Source organism: Microcaecilia unicolor, chromosome 3 (genome assembly GCF_901765095.1).
Source record: "Microcaecilia unicolor chromosome 3, aMicUni1.1, whole genome shotgun sequence".
In the NCBI taxonomy this organism is placed as follows: Eukaryota; Metazoa; Chordata; class Amphibia; order Gymnophiona; family Siphonopidae; genus Microcaecilia; species Microcaecilia unicolor.
The window spans coordinates 16,214,397-16,228,474 of record NC_044033.1 but is presented as its reverse complement, the minus strand read 5'-3'; the positions used below and the strand labels follow the sequence as shown (position 1 = coordinate 16,228,474).

The 14,078-nt window shown below is 50.4% G+C and overlaps 1 protein-coding gene across 2 annotated transcripts in view; it reads right to left on the bottom strand.

Moving 5' to 3' along the window:
- Positions 1 to 12,375, bottom strand: part of DAAM2 (dishevelled associated activator of morphogenesis 2) — a 482,413-nt gene extending 470,038 nt beyond the window's left edge. For both annotated transcript variants that reach the window (XM_030195775.1, XM_030195776.1), the window contains exon 1: positions 12,257 to 12,375. The gene's annotated coding sequence lies outside the window, so the exon portion shown is untranslated. The remainder of the gene's footprint in view (positions 1 to 12,256) is intronic.
- Positions 12,376 to 14,078: the final 1,703 nt, after the last annotated feature.

Below are 14,078 nucleotides of genomic sequence, written 5' to 3'. Positions count from 1 at the left end.
GTGGATTTTCCCCAAGTTCATTTAATAACGGTCTATGGTCTTTTCCTGTAGGAAGCTGTGCAAACCTTTTTTAAACTCCGCTAAACTAACCACCTTTACCACATTCTCTGGCAACGAATTCCAGAGTTTAATTACACGTTGAGTGAAGGAAAACTTTCTCCGATTCGTTTTAAATTTACTACATTGTAGCTTCATCACATGCCCCCTAGTCCTAGTATTTTTGGAAAGCGTGAACAGACGCTTCACATCTACCCGTTCCACTCCACTCATTATTTTATACACATCTATCATATCTCCCCTCAGCCGCCTTTTCTCCAAGCTGAAGAGCCGTAGCCGCATTAGCCTTTCCTCATAGGGAAGTTGTCCCATCCCCTTTATCATTTTCGTCGCCCTTCTCTGCACCTTTTCTAATTCCACTCACGGTGTAAAAGCATGAGGTACCTGGGCATTAGTCTCACATTTTTATAACACTTTAAAAGGGGTAGCCATCTTAGTCTGGTATAAAAAAATTGACAGAGACAGGTGGCACCTTATACACATTATCCAAATTATTGAGGCATGTACAGATGAGGAATTAGAAACAAGGTTCAAAGCTTTCTTAGCGCTGTTAATATTATAATATACTAGTAAAAAAGGCCCGTTTCTCACACAAATGAAACGGGCACTAGCAAGGTTATCAGGAATGACTGCAGTGGGAACAAAAATAAATACATACCTTTAGTCACCGGTGGTGGGAGGCAGGGATAGTGCTGGGCAGACTTATACGGTATGTGCCAGAGCCAGTGGTTGGGAGGCGGGGCTTGTGGTTGGGAGGCGGGGATAGTGCTGGGCAGACTTATACGGTATGTGCCAGAGCCAGTGGTTGGGAGGCGGGGCTTGTGGTTGGGAGGCGGGGATAGTGCTGGGCAGACTTATACGGTATGTGCCAGAGCCAGTGGTTGGGAGGCGGGGCTTGTGGTTGGGAGGCGGGGATAGTGCTGGGCAGACTTATACGGTATGTGCCAGAGCCAGTGGTTGGGAGGCGGGGCTTGTGGTTGGGAGGCGGGGATAGTGCTGGGCAGACTTATACGGTATGTGCCAGAGCCGGTGGTTGGGAGGCGGGGCTGGTGGTTGGGAGGCGGGGATAGTGCTGGGCAGACTTATACGGTTTGTGCCCTGAAGAGCACAGGTACAAATCAAAGTAGGGTATACACAAAAAGTAGCACACATGAGTTGTCTTGTTGGGCAGACTGGATGGACCGTGCAGGTCTTTTTTCTGCCGTCATCTACTATGTTACTATGTTATATGTGACGAAGTGGACTCTCTCATCTTTATAGTCTGTCAGCATGAGATAACCAGGCATCAATCTCGCGTTTTTAAGAAAGTGTCTGGATGAGATAACTGTGACAGTATAGAATACTCAGGTATCAATCTCAAATCTTTGTAATGAATCAGCACAGGATACCCAGACGTCACATCACACCTCTTTCTAACACATCTTCAAACAAGTATCTCTAGTTTCTCTGCGTGTCCTTTATCCCTCCACGGCTGCAGGCGCAGCGGCCTCTGTAAACACACGCTGGTTGTGACCCCTCACAAATAACCTGCCGGCTTCACTCCTGTCCAACTGCAGAAAGAAACAGCTCTGCTATACTTGTTTCAGGCACCTTTCCTTTCTAGGCCTGGTTTTCTGGCACTCGCCCGATGCTCACCACTCATTTAAAAGTATCCACTTGCTATAAAAATGTTTTGTTTCCCTACGGGCAGATAAAACTGAGCCTTTTAGAGTGTTTTTCTTAAACTCTTTGCAATAGGAAGCCAAAATGTTTCACTAAAGATTCTGTTTCATTTTCTACAGTTAAACTCAATAGTGCCGGACTGACAATTGCGAACAGAGCAACTTCATGGGGCCATTTTACAAAGGCACACCAAAAAGTGGCCTGCGGTCGAGTGGGCGAGTTTTTTGGGGCGCGCGCTGGACCATTTCTCCACCGTGTCTGGAAAAAAGAGGGGGGGGGTTTCGGGGGGGGGCGGGAAATGGACGTGCGGCAAAATTAAAACCAGCGCCTGTCTATTTACAGCCTGAGCCCTTAACGCCACCCATTGACTTAGTGGTAAGGGCTCATGCTGTTACCTGCGCGGTAACCATCCAGAGCGCGCCAACTGCCGATTACCGCCGGGAACACTCCCGCGGTAGAAAACAGAAAATTATTTTCTACCGTGGGTTTTCAACGCGGTCGTGTGGGCGCATATTTTGGGGCGCGCGCTGGACCATTTCTCCACCGTGTCTGGAAAAAAGAGGGGGGTTTTTTTGGGGGGGGCGGGAAATGGACGTGCGGCAAAATTAAAACCAGCGCCTGTCTATTTACAGCCCTGAGCCCTTAACGCCACCCATTGACTTAGTGATAAGGGCTCATGCTGTCACCTGCGCGGTAACCATCCAGCACGCGCCAACTGCCGATTACCGCCGGGAACACTCCCGTGGTAGAAAACAGAAAATTATTTTCTACCGTGGGTTTTTGACGCACGCCAAACTCGGAATTAAAGCCAGGCGCATGCACTAGCCAGGCAGTAATGCCGATTTCACGTGTGCTGCACGCGTGTAAAAGGGCCCCTCGGTATGGCAAATTTTACACACGCACACAAAACAGGCACCATACAGAGCAGCAGCGGAGGCTTCACACTCACATATACCAGGGGTGTAGCCAGACCTCTACAGGAGGGGGGGGCAGAGTGCAAGGTGGGGGGAGCACATTTTGACCCGCCTCTCTGATGCCACCCTCCCACCGCCACCTCTGCCCTCCCCCGCCGCTTCTGCCTCACTACAGCCACCGTTGCTCCCCCTCCGCCGCCGCCACCGGAAGGTACCTTGGCCCCTCGCCAGCTAAACCGTTTGTCCCGCGCTGGTCTTACATTGCTGGCACCCTGTCCTGCTTTCAGCGCCGTGCACACTCGTTGTAATGAACTGAGCATGCTCACGCGTGCTCAGTTTCATCACAACAAGCGTGCACGGCGCTGAAAAACAGGACAGGGCGCCAGCAATGTAAGACCAGCGCGGGACAGATGCCTTAGGTAGCAGGGGTTGGGGCCCCTGGAGCCAGTTTCAGGGGGCCCAGGCCCCCGTGGCCCCCCGTAGCTACGCCACTGACATACACACACACACAGTAAGCCACCAGGAACAGGTACAGAAGGGGAGCAGCAGTGCCAGCTTCTCACACACATGCACGTGTAACCCCAGGGTCCGACCCGCACTAGCTCAGTTCCACTGGGTCTGGACAACTTCTCCGACCCTTGCAATCCCATGACTGCGGCACAGTGACAAATGTAAGCTCTCTCTTTCTCTCTGCGAACTTCGTTCCTCCACTCAGCCCTCCCTCCACATGCACAGTCCTTGGGAGTGGGTCAACGGTCTGGAACAGAGATCCGGGGCTTGGGGAAGATAAGTGGGGTTTCTCTGTAACAGGGGTGTAGCCAGACACCCAATTTTGGGTGGGCCTGGGCCAAAGATGGGTGGGCAGAAGAACTCCGCCCTGCATGCCATATGGTCTCTCAAACATCCCCCCTCCCCTGCATACCTTTTAAATAGCAGATTTTCACCGGCAGCGAGCAGCAACTAATACACACTGCTCATGTTGGCCCCACAGCCTTTCCTCTGATGCAACTTCCTGTTTCCGTATAAGTGGGAATACATCAGAGGGAAGGCTATGAGTCCAGTGCGAGCAGTACGTATCAGTTGCTTCTCGCTGCAGGCAATGATCTGCTATTTACAAGGTATGCAGGAGGGACAGTTGTTGGGAGTTTTCGGCTGGTGGGGCTTGGGGAATCCCTGCCAGCCACATCATAGGTGTGCTGCTACCAGGTGGGCCTGAGACCAAAGTGGGTGGGCCTGAGCCCACCCGGGCCCACCCTTGGCTACACCACTGCTCTGTAAGGTCTCATTAGTCCAGGGGATCAAGCATCCTCACTCCCACTTCAAAGAACCACACAGCACTCCAAGGATTTTTCTTAAACGATGGAAACTCAACTTCACTGAACTTTCTGCAACCGGCAGGCAATTGAAATGTATAGTAACTCCTCCTGCCCAAAGATTGTGCATTACAACCTCGACCCTTTTTCAAACTTGGCCCTCTTTACGATTTTCAGTATTTATGCATTTACAAACACCGCCTGGCCTTTACCCATCCCAGAGGCTGGTAATAATCCAAGGCTGCTCCTGAATTTCTCTGATCACAATCCACTTCCCTCAGACCCTTTAGGCTGTCCTGCTTCCAGCGATACACGTCTGGAGCTGCCCCCTGGTCTTGACCAGGCTTCCCTTGTCCTGGTTCCTCGTCTTACCCACCCTAAGCGCTCAAACCTTCACAGTTGCCACAGTGAGGGGGGGGGGGGCAGCAACTACGCCTCAATTCAGCCTGTTTAGCCACTATGGGTCCCAGCGGCGGTTTGGGCAACCAAAGACCCAGTGTCTCCCCCAACCCCAGCATTTATTACTTTTTACTCCTCCCCCTTTGTCACTCATACACACAGTGAAACATTTCTCTCTGCATCTTATTCCACAACTCACCCCCTTTGGGCAGGATCCTCACACCTCACATAACTCAAATCCTCCCCCAGTTCCTCTGGAGAGCTCTACAAACACTTTAGTAATCCCCAATATAACAGGGGATTACACACACTCTCTCTCTCTCACCCAGGGCCGCCGAGAGACTGAGCTGGGCCCACGGCAGGGCCACCACTGCTGCCCCCTCCCCCGGGACCACCACTCAGGGGCGTGGCTAGATGGCCAATTTTGGGTGGGCCAGAGCCAAAGGTGGGCGGGCATGGAATTTACCTCCCCCAAGCCAGTCCCCCTCCGGTTTGCTCCTCTCTCCACCCCTCCCTGCCCAAAACCCCCAAATATTAAATACTTGAGCTGGAGGGATCCCCAAAACCTGCCAGCTGAAGATCTCCTCCTCCTCCTCGAGCAGCCAGCACTCTTCCAAACGGCAGCCAGCAGCACTTGCCTCAAACTGATGCTGCTGCCTTCAAGGCCGTGCATGCTCAGTGCTTTTGCATATGTGAAAACTGAGCATGTGCAGAAGGGCCGGTCTTAGCGTCAGCTCAAGGCAAGTGCTGCTGGCTGACATTTGGAAGAGCGCTGGCTGCCCAAGGAGAGAAAATTTTCAGCTGGCATGGTTTAGGGATCCCCATCAGCCACAGCAAGAGTGTCACAATTTTGGGTGGGCCTGAGTCCAAAGTGGGTGGGCCCTGGCCCACCTGTAGCTACGCCACTGCCACCACCCTGGACCGCTGCTGCCGCCTCCCCCCCAAGACCACTACGTAGCCAGACTATAAAAATTGGGGGGCCGGAGCCCAAAGTGCCCCCCCCAACTCCACATACCTTGGCTGGTGGGCAGAAGCCTTCCTCCAGCACTGTTCTCCGTTGCATTGCCTGCCCTGCGGCTGCTTTTCCCCTCACCTTGGGTGCATGACATGAGGGGGAAAGCAGCCTCAGGGCCGGCAATACTGTGGGGAACAGCGTTGGAGGAAGGCTTCTGCTGGCAAGCTTTGGGCAGGGCCGCCGAGAGACTAGGCTGGGCCCGGGGCAAGGCCGCTTCGCCTCCGCTCCCCCGCTGCTGCCGCCCCCCATCGCTCCCCCTGCCGCTGCCACCCCCCATCACACCCCCGCCGCTGCAGTCCCCGGTCTCACCTGCCTGCCTCCACGGCTCCGGGCCCCCTGCATTCAAAGCGGCAGTCGCAGATCGCCTCTCTCCTGGCCTTCCCTCCCTGTGTCCCGCCCTCGTCTGATGTAACTTCCGGTTTCCGCGAGGGCAGGACACATGGAGGGAAGGCCGGAAGGGAGGCGATCTGTGACTCAAGAGAGGCAATCTGTGACTGCCGCTTCGAATGCAGGGGGCCCGGAGCCGAGGAGGCAGGCAGGTGAGACCGGGAACTGCAGCGCCGGCAGCCTGACCCCGGCGCTGGGCCCCCCTTGGAGGCCCGGGCCTGGGAAATTTTGCCCCCCCCCCCTGCCGGGCCCCCCTTGGAGGCCCAGGCCTGGGGAATTTTGCCCCCCCTCTCGGCGGCCCTGGGTTTGGGGACTCTCGCCAGCCAAGCCAGAGGGCTTTGGGGCCTCTGTCTGCTCCTCCCCGGCCTCTAAGGGGGGCCCGGTGCCGGAATTTTCTGTCTCCTACTCCTGTTGGGATGTGATTACCCGGGTCTCATCAGGATCAGAAAAGAGACCATCAGGTGCCTGGGGAATCTTGCCCTCCCTTCCCCCCCTCTCGGCAGCCCTGCTCTCACCCACACTCACTCTGCATTCATGACCAATGTACCTACCAGTGAGGTGTAGAACTGGAGAACAGCCCTGCTAGGAAAGGTGGGAGGGTCCGGATGAGCATATTGGTACACACCACATGCAGGGGAGCTCTCCCCAATACCCAAGACAAGCTCACACTGTGGAGTGATGGAGCAGGTGAAGTGCTACTGGTCCCACCACTGCTGCCGACAGACAACCTTCTCCTCTGACAGCTCCGAGGAGGAGAGCAGGAGCCTCAGTCAGCCCATGTCTGAGGGAGTCCGACCCTGAAACATACAGCCGATGCCAAGAGCACGCAACTGCGAACTAAGCAGACAAGGCCAGGTCTGAATGTGCTGCTTAGTGGTCAGGATGCCTGCAGTATCTAATGAATGCAAAACCCAGGTCCTACCACCTGTCTCTCGCTGTCCACAGAAACAACTTTCAGGATGTCCAATTACAGTCCTGCATGTGCAGCAATACATGAATTACTGAAGCACACAGAGGACAAAATTTTATATGTGGTACTGAAAAAAAAAGGAGCGTTATGCGCTATTCTATAAATGGCGCTCGAGTCGGGCAAATTTATAGAATAGTGCTCAGTGCCATCATGATCTGTGCCTTTTATGCGTTAGGATTTACACCAACTGAAATTAGGCACAGATCGGGCGTATGGAATGCCTATGACCCGCCCATGGACACTCCCCCTTATCAGAAGCACGAACTCAAATTTGTATGCGCATATTTATAAAATACACCTAGCACAATGCACGCACAAATTCTAACGGTTAAAATTAGCGTCAATAATTATTAGCACCCAATTATCAGCGCTAATTGGTTTGTTATTTAATTAAATTGCACGCAGAATTTGGGCGCGTGTCCAAATTTCTGAGCACACTGTTGAGCACCATATATAGAATCTGGGGGTTACAGTGCAAAAGTTCACTGCCTTGGGAGAATTTCTTGAAAAAGGCAGTTACGAAATAAAATAGATGAGAATTCCTTAGAAAGTGCTAAAATCTCACCACATCAGTCCTGAACTTTAACACAAGAGCAGACAAAGCTGAGAAGGGGCTGATTTACCGTAGGAGTGCACACTGCATCATAAGAACATAAGAGCAGCCACACTTGGTCAGACCAATGGTCCATCTAGCCCATTATCCTGTTAACAGTGGCCAATCCAGGTCACAAGTACCTGGGCAGAACCCCAAGTTGTAGCAACATTCCGGAACCCTAAAGAGTAGCAACATTCCGGAACCCCAGAGAGTAGAACATTCCATGCTACTAATCCCAGGATAAGCAATGGCTCCCCCCCCCCCATGTCCATCTCAATAATAGATTATGGACTTTTCCTCCAGGAACTTGTCCAAACTTTTTAGAAACCCAGATACACTAACCGCTGTTACCACATTCTCCGGCAAAGAGTTCCAGAGCTTAATTATTCATTGAGTAAAAAAAATATTTCCTCCTATTTGTTTTAAAAGTATTTTCATGAAACTTCCCTAGTCTTTGTACTTTTGGAACAAGTCAAAAAATCGATTTACTTCTACTCGTTCTACACCACTCAGGATTTTGTAGACCTCAATCATATCCCCTCCTCATCCGTCTCTTTTCCAAGCTGAAGAGCCCTAATCTCTTTAGCATTTCCTCACATGGAGTTCCATCCCCTTTATCATTTTGGTTGCTCTTCTCTGAACCTTTTCTAATTCCGCTGTACCTTTTTTGAGATATGGCAACCAGAACTGAACGCGATACTCAAGGTGCGGACGCACCATGGAGCGATACAAAGGCATTATAGTATTTTCGGTCTTATTCACCATCCCTTTCCTAATAATTCCTAGAATCCTGTTTGCTTTTTTGGCCACCGCTGCACACTGAACAGATTTCAGCGTGTTATCTACAACAACACCCAGATCTTTTTCTTGAGCGCTGACCCCCAAGGTGGACCCTAGCATCAGGTAACTACGATTCAGATTATTCTTTCCAATGATAACACTGAAAAGGTGCAGATTTACCTAAGGAACATACTCTGCACTGATAACCCACTCAAAATGTTAATTTACCAAACGAACACACACTGCACTGATAACACTAAAAAGGGGTGGATTTACCCGCATGCTGAACTGTTAACACAGTCAAGATGCTGATTTACGGAAGGATCATACTGCACCGATAACACTATCAAGATGCTGATTTGCCAAAAGGAGTGCATACTGCACTGATAACACTGAAAAGGTGGATATACCTATGGAGGAGTGCACACTGCACTGATAACACTAAAAAGGGGGCGGATTTACCCGCAAGCTGCACTGTTAACACAGTCAAGACGCTGATTTACCAAAAGAGCACACACTGCACTGATAACACAGTCAAGATGCTGATTTACAGAAGGAGTACATACTGCACTGATAACACTGAAAAGGTGGATATACCTATGGAGAGCACACTGCACTGATAACATTAAAAAGGGGTGGATTTACCCGCATGCTGCACTAATAACACAGTCAAGATGCTGATTTACCAAAAGAGCACACACTGCACTGATAACACAGTCAAGATGCTGATTTACAGAAGGATACTGCACTGATAACACTGAAAAGGTGGATATACCTATGGAGAGCACACTGCACTGATAACATTAAAAAGGGGTGGATTTACCCGCATGCTGCACTGATAACACAGTCAAGACGCTGAGGTACGGAAGGAGCATACTGCACCGATAACACTATCAAAAGATGCTGATTTGCCAAAGGAGTGCACACTGCACCGATAACACTGAGAAGGTGCAGATTTACCTAAGGAACACACTCTGCACTGATAACACAGTCAAGATGCTGATTTACAGAAGGATACTGCACTGATAACACTGAAAAGGTGGACTTACCTATGGAATGCACACTGCACTGATAACACTATCAAAATAATGATTTACCAAATGAGTGTGCACACTGCTGATAACAATGAAAGAAGCTGGATTACCACAGAAGCATACAGTGCATCAAATAAACGCAGCGAAGAGAATGAATTAACCAAGTTGTGAACACTGAACTGGTAACACTAGAAAACACAATTTCAAACTGGACAGTAGCACTCAGTGGTTTCACAATACATAAAATGCCCAGGACAGTAACAGAAAAACCAGACGTGTGCACTTTTGTCTTCCAAAGCTCAATCACTTTTTTTTTAAAGTTCAAACATTTTATTGATTTTTTATAACAAACAAATACAACTAAAGAGACCTCTATAAAAGATAAAAATATAAATAAAAACATAATTATATCACTAATGTGCAACAGCCTTGATCATTTTGCTGCTCTAAAATAACATGGGCTCCCCTCTGGAATATTTCTTCCATCTAGACGCTATGAGAAAATCCCCCGTTGTCCTCTAGCCCTAAACAAAGGGAGAGGGGCAGCGTCACCAGCTCCTGGATGTGCCCGTGATTTGGGAATTTTAAACCATTCGAAGATCAGGAGTGGTGTGCAAATCCTGATCAATTCATTCACAGTCTATCTATCCTTATCCCAGTGTCCCAAATTGGTGGTGGTATGGGAGGGGGGAGGGAGTGGCATCTCCCTCATTGGAGAGTCCCAAGATCCTGGCAGCTGAGGCAGGAGCTGGGCCAATCATTCACCTGGGAAAATGTGAGGTAGGAAAGAGAGGCGTAGAGGGTAATAAGCACATCACAAAGCCACCCAAACACCACTCAGGCTGATCTTATTCCACCCCAGTGGGGTACAGAGTTGTTGTTTAGTGTTCTGCATGGTAAGAACATAAGAACAGCCATACTGGGTCAGAGTAATGGTCCATCTAGTCCAGTATCGTGCTTCCAACAGTGGCCAATCCAGGTCTCAAGTACTTGGAAGAATCTAAATAGTAGCAACATTCTGGAACTCCCCAAAAACAGCAAGATTCCGGAATCCCAGAAACAGAAACAAAGATTCTGGAATCCCAAAAAGTAACAAAGATTCTGAAACCAACAAATAGTAGCAACATTCCAAGCTACTAATCCCAGGGCAAGCAGTGGCTTCCCCATGTCTGTCTCAATAGCAGACTTTGGACTTTTCCTCCAGGAACTTGTCCCCAACCCTTTTTTAAAACCCAGATACACTAACTGCTATTACCACATCCTCCCACAAGTTTCTGAACTTAGCTGTTGGCTGAGTGAAAAAAATATTTACTCCTCTCTCTGTTTTAAAGTATTTCCATGTAGCTTCACTGAGTGTCCCCTAGTCTTTGTACTTTTTGAAGGAGTAAACAATCGAGTCGCGTTTACTGTTCTACCCCACTCTGGATGTGGGATACAAATAAATCATATTCCCCCAAAGCCGTTTCTTTTTCCCCCTCCTCCAACTGTTCTGTACACTTTCCCTATTCTGTTTCCTCCAATTGCCTTGTACACTTTCATGCCATGAAAATGCAGCTTCAGGATTATAATAAAGCGCTTCTACTATTTTTGTTTTTGTTCAACTCCAGGATCATAACAAAGAGCTTTTTATCTTTTTGTCGGGGGGGGGGGGGGCGGAGGCGTTGCAATCATTGCACATAAACGTGAACCATGATTGTCTCTCCTTTCCTCTCACTTGACAATGGTCCGCTTCTCTGTGCTGTGAAGCCCTGCAGAGTGCACATAGGGCAGAACGCTCCAGCTGTGTTCTCTCTGGGTGGGAGGAGCCTGAGGATGCCAGGTCCTGAGATTCGTAATCAGTTGCTCTTCTGCAGGATCTGTCGCCTGCATCTTCTAGAGAAAAAGCTTATAGCAGATGGGAGCTGAAAGCTATGACCATAGGAGCCAACTTTTCAAAATTATTGGGGGTGCTAAGCCCAATGGAAATAACCCCTCCCTGGATACATACAAGGAATTCTCTCAATATTGGGGGTGCTCAAGCACCCATAGAGTTGGCTCCTATGGCTATGACAGTGGCACATTTAGGGATCCTAGAGGTCTTTTATTTTCATATATACTAGACTGTCTTACAACGTCGAATAGTTACCCCACGTTTAAAAATGCAGACAGGAGACTAAGGACTGCACTAAAGTTTTAAGACAAGTTTTCCAATATGCACAGAAGAAAGAAAGGAAAAACATGATTCCTGTGTAGAAAGTTTGGAAGTCCGAGGCTTCTCTCTGCGTCCCGTCCGCATTACACAGGCTAATGTGCCCCCTGAGTGCCTGTGGCCAGCTCTTGTCCCGATAACGGAAAGCAACAAGTTCTGGGATGCAGAGCCAGCAGGGCGCAGGAGCAGGTCAGTGACCCTGGACTGATAAACGGGATGTCCTCAATACACAGACAGCGCTTCCTCAGTTTTTTACGTGTAGCAGGACACCACAATATGTAAGCATCAGTACATGCACCTTTCATTTCTAACCGTTGCTCTGGATTTGGTTGATCGTGCCCCTCCCCCTTCTACCCCTACCCATTCCTCATCCCATTCCCTACCTATTTTGGGTGCTGCTGAGCGCTGTCACACTCTCTTCCAATTGTCCCCTCGGGCATCTGACGCCTTCTCGCGCACACAGAGGGCTCATTCTTCCCTGTAGAGTCCCGGGAGCAGCTTCGCCCTCTGGCGGACACGCGGCGAATCGTCCGAGTCGCTGAAGACGGGGCTCGGCTGTCACTCTTCGGACATCCCGCGGCAGTGAGAAGCGGGTAACAGGGGCAGGGGACACCCTGCCAGATCCCACTGCACCCCCCGAATGCGAAACTCTGCCCAACGCTGTGGGACGGGGGCGGTTCTCCTGATCACTGAAAGGCAGCAATCGGCTATGAAAATGAGAACGGTCCCTTTTCCAAGGAGCAAGCACCCCCCCCCCCCCCCAGGCTGGGTGCCCGACCGGGGCTTTTGAGAAGTGTCCCTGTGCCTGTCATCAATGCAAAGCCTGGGTAAGGGAGGTGGGGGGCTTGGACAGCAAAAGGATCTTCAGCTGCTTTAACTCAAGTGCCTTGCTGGCACTGACAGAAGCAATCAGTAGGAAAAGCAAAACGATTAAAGACTCACCAGTTTCCCTGCAGACCTCTGATCTCCCAGCAGGGAGGCTCGCCCGGTGCCAGCCCCTGCCCAGGGTGGGTTGTGTGTGTGAGAGAGAGCAAAAGCCCGTGTGCCCCTGTGCGCAGGGAGCGGAGCAGGAACTGGTTCCCATTCCTGAAGCTCAGCTCCAGGGCTGCAGGCGGGAGGCAGGACCTCTTTGCTACTGTTCGGCACTCCTTAAAGGGACAGGTCCCCCCCTTCCCAGAGACCAGCAGCAAGCAGGGCTGAAAGAGGGAGACTGACGCAGTTCATAAAATAAAGAACTGGAGGGGTTCAAAATCAGATCAACACAGCTACAAAAAATGAAGGGAGAGGAATCCTACTTTGAAAGGACTGGGGGGTGTATCATGGAGAAAGGTTTTGATATGGACTGGGAGCCACTCTGTGGGGGCGGGGGGGGTGTATCATGGAGAAAGGTTTTGATATGGACTGGGAGCCACTCTGGGGGGGGGTGTATCATGGAGAAAGGTTTTGATATGGACTTGGAGCCACTCTGGGGGGGGTATCATGGAGAAAGGTTTTGATATGGACTGGGAGCCACTCTGGGGGGGGTATCATGGAGAAAGGTTTTGATATGGACTGGGAGCCACTCTGGGGAGGGGGTGTATCATGGAGAAAGGTTTTTGATATGGACTTGGAGCCACTCTGGGGAGGGGGTGTATCATGGAGAAAGGTTTTTGATATGGACTGGGAGCCACTCTGGGGAGGTTTATCATGGAGAAAGTTTTTGATATGGACTGGGAGCCACTCTGGGGGGGGGGTGTATCATGGAGAAAGGTTTTTGATATGGACTGGGAGCCACTCTGGGGGTGGGGGTTTATCATGGAGAAAGGTTTTGATATGGACTGGGAGCCACTCTGGGGGGGGGGGGTATCACGGAGAAAGGTTTTGATATGGACTGGGAGCCACTCTGGGGGGGGGGTATCATGGAGAAAGGTTTTGATATGGACTGGGAGCCACTCTGGGGGGGGTGTATCATGGAGAAAGGTTTTGATATGGACGGAGCCACTCTGGGGGGGGTGTATCATGGAGAAAGGTTTTGATATGGACTGGGAGCCACTCTGGGGGGGGGGGTTTATCATGGAGAAAGGTTTTGATATGGACTGGGAGCCACTCTGGGGGGGGGGGGTTTATCATGGAGAAAGGTTTGATATGGACTGGGTGCCACTCTGGGGGGGGGGGGTTTATCATGGAGAAAGGTTTTGATATGGACTGGGAGCCACTCTGGGGGGGGGGGTATCATGGAGAAAGGTTTTGATATGGACTGGGAGCCACTCTGTGGGGGGGGGTGTATCATGGAGAAAGGGTTTGATATGGACTGGGAGCCACTCTGGGGGGGGGGGTATCACGGAGAAAGGTTTTGATATGGACTGGGAGCCACTCTGGGGGGGGGGTGTATCATGGAGAAAGGTTTTGATATGGACTGGGAGCCACTCTGGGGAGGTATCATGGAGAAAGGTTTTGATATGGACTGGGAGCCACTCTGATCATCTGTAGAAAACCTGGTTTAGGAGGTAGCTGCCACAAGGGTCTTATCTGTTCCATAGGAGCCAACTTTTCAAAATTATTGGGGTTCCTAAGCCCAGTGTATATAACCCCTCCCTGGACACATACTAGGAATTTTCTCAATATTGGGGGTGCTCAAGCACCCACAGAGTCGGCTCCTATGATCTGGTCCACAGTGTGCAGCGAGACTCTTTTATTGCAGGTTATGGATTCCTTAGCCAAAGCAGACTAAGAGATTTAGAAATGTAATAAAGATTATGACATGACACACGGGGAGTAGCAAAAA